Source organism: Lolium perenne, chromosome 1, assembly GCF_019359855.2.
Source record: "Lolium perenne isolate Kyuss_39 chromosome 1, Kyuss_2.0, whole genome shotgun sequence".
NCBI classification, from domain to species: domain Eukaryota; kingdom Viridiplantae; phylum Streptophyta; class Magnoliopsida; order Poales; family Poaceae; genus Lolium; species Lolium perenne.
Window position 1 is genome coordinate 124770326 of NC_067244.2, and position 3437 is coordinate 124773762.

Below are 3437 nucleotides of genomic sequence, written 5' to 3' on the forward strand. Positions count from 1 at the left end.
AGCAGGGGGATAATATCTACCAATAAAAGCATCCTTGCATTTAGTCCATGAATCAATACTATTCTTAGGCAGAGATAGCAACCAATCTTTAGCTCTTCCTCTTAATGAGAAAGGGAACAATTTTAGTTTAATAATATCACCATCTACATCTTTATATTTTTGCATTTCACATAGTTCAACAAAATTATTAAGATGGGCAGCAGCATCATCAGAACTAACACCAGAAAATTGCTCTCGCATAACAAGATTCAATAAAGCAGGTTTAATTTCAAAGAATTCTGCTGTAGTAGCAGGTGGAGCAATAGGTGTGCATAAGAAATCATTATTATTTGTGGTTGTGAAGTCACACAACTTAGTATTTTCAGGGTTAGCCATTTTAGCAACAGTAAATAAAACAAACTAGATAAAGTAAATGCAAGTAAACTAATTTTTTTTTTGTGTTTTTGATATAGCAAACAAGATAGCAAATAAAGTAAAACTAGCAACTAATTTTTTTGTATTTTGATTTAGTGCAGCAAACAAAGTAGTAAATAAAACTAAGCAAGACAAAAACAAAGTAAAGAGATTGAGAAGTGGAGACTCCCCTTGCAGCGTGTCTTGATCTCCTCGGCAACGGCGCCAGAAATTTGCTTGATGCGTGTGGTTGACACGTCCGTTGGGAACCCCAAGAGGAAGGTGTGATGCGCACAGCGGCAAGTTTCCCTCAGTAAGAAACCAAGGTTTAATCGAACCAGTAGGAGTCAAGAAGCACGTTGAAGGTTGATGGCGGCGGGATGTAGTGCGGCGCAACACCAGGGATTCCGGCGCCAACGTGGAACCTGCACAACACAACCAAAGTACTTTGCCCCAACGAAACAGTGAGGTTGTCAATCTCACCGGCTTGCTGTAACAAAGGATTAACCGTATTGTGTGGAAGATGATTGTTTGCAGAAAACAGTAGAACAAGTATTGCAGTAAATTGTATTTCAGTAAAGAGAATTGGACCGGGGTCCACAGTTCACTAGAGGTGTCTCTCCCATAAGACAAACAGCATGTTGGGTGAACAAATTACAGTTGGGCAATTGACAAATAAAGAGGGCATGACCATGCACATACATATCATGATGAGTATAGTGAGATTTAATTGGGCATTACGACAAAGTACATAGACCGCCATCCAACTGTATCTATGCCTAAAAAGTCCACCTTCAGGTTATCATCCGAACCCCTTCCAGTATTAAGTTGCAAAGCAACAGACAATTGCATTAAGTATGGTGCGTAATGTAATCAACAACTACATCCTTAGACATAGCATCAATGTTTTATCCCTAGTGGCAACAGCACAACACAACCTTAGAACTTTACATCACTTTGTCCCAGTGTCAATGCAGGCATGAACCCACTATCGAGCATAAATACTCCCTCTTGGAGTTACAAGCATCTACTTGGCCAGAGCATCTACTAGTAACGGAAAGCATGCAAGATCATAAACAACACATAGATATAACTTTGATAATCAATATAACAAGTATTCTCTATTCATCGGATCCCAACAAACGCAACATATAGAATTACAGATAGATGATCTTGATCATGTTAGGCAGCTCACAAGATTCGACAATGATAGCACAATGGGGAGAAGACAACCATCTAGCTACTGCTATGGACCCATAGTCCAGGGGTAGACTACTCACTCATCACACCGGAGGCGACCATGGCGGCGTAGAGTCCTCCGGGAGATGATTCCCCTCTCCGGCAGGGTGCCGGAGGCGATCTCCTGGATCCCCCGAGATGGGATCGGCGTTGGCGGCGTCTGCGGAAGGTTTTCCGTATCGTGGCTCTCGGTGCGGGGGTTTCGTCACGGAGGCTTTAAGTAGGCGGAAGGGCAAGTCGGGAGGGGGCACAGGGCCCCACACCATAGGCCGGCGCGGCCAGGGGTGGGCCGCGCCGCCCTAGGGTTTGGGCACCACTGTGGCCCCACTTCGTTCGTCTTCGGACTTACGGAAGCTTCATGGCAAAATAGGCCCTTGGGCGTTGATTTCGTCCAATTCCGAGAATATTTCCTTACTAGGATTTCTGAAACCAAAAACAGCAGAAAACAAAGAATCGGCACTTCGGCATCTTGTTAATAGGTTAGTTCCAGAAAATGCACGAATATGACATAAAGTGTGCATAAAACATGTAGATAACATCAATAATGTGGCATGGAACATAAGAAATTATCGATACGTCGGAGACGTATCACCCACAAGTATAGGGGATCGCGATAGTCTTCGAGGGAAGTAAAACCCAAATTTATTGATTCGACACAAGGGGAGGTAAAGCATACTTATAAGCCTTAACAACTGAGTTGTCAATTCAGCTGCACCTGGAAAAGCACTAGCAACAGGGGTGATGTGAAAGTAGCAGTAATATGAGAGCAGTAGTAACAGTAACACAGCAGCAGTAATAGCAATATGAGAGCAATGGCACCAGAAAATAGTTGATACTACATCCAATGACATATAGAACGAGTATATAATGATGAAAGATGGACCGGGGTTCCCAGCGATCTACACTAGTGGTAACTCTCCAATAAGTAACAAGTGTTGGGTGAACAAATTACAGTTGGGCAATTGATAGGAATCAAAGCATTAAGACAGAACATCCAGATTATTAATTATGTAGGCATGTTTTCCAATTATAGTCGTACGTGCTCGCAATGAGAAACTTGCACAACATCTTTTGTCCTACCAGCCGGTGGCAGCCGGGCCTCAAGGAAAACTACTGGATATTAAGGTACTCCTTTTAATAGAGTACCGGAGCAAAGCATTAACACTCCGTGAAAACATGTGTCCCTCACATCACCGCCATCCCCTCCGGTTGTCCCGATTCTTGTCACTTCGGGGCCTTTGGTTCCGGACAGTGACATGTGCATACAACTTGTAGATACAATCTAAGCAATAATTATAAAGCTCAAATCTAAGATCATGCCACTCGGGCCCTAGTGACAAGCATTAAGCATAACAAGATTGCAGCAACAATAACTTCACAAACTTTATAGATAGACTAATCATAATGTATCATCCATCGGATCCCAACAAACACAACACCGATTACATCAGATGGATCTCAATCATGTAAGGCAGCTCATGAGATCATTGTATTGAAGTACATGGGATAGAGAGTACCAACTAGCTACTGCTAGAACCCGTAGTCCATGGGGGAACTACTCACGGAGCATGATGGAGGCGGTGGCGTCGATGGAGATGGCTTCCGGGGGCACTTCCCCGTCCCGGCAGGGTGCCGGAACAGAGACTTCTGTCCCCCGAATTGGAGTTTCGCGATGGTGGCGGCACCCCTGGAGTCTTTCTAGAGTTTCGTCAATTGGTACTGCGTTTTTAGGTCGAAAGGGGTTATATAGGCGAAGAGGCGGCGCAGGAGGGTGCCTGGGGGCTCCTCACCATAGGCTGGCGCGG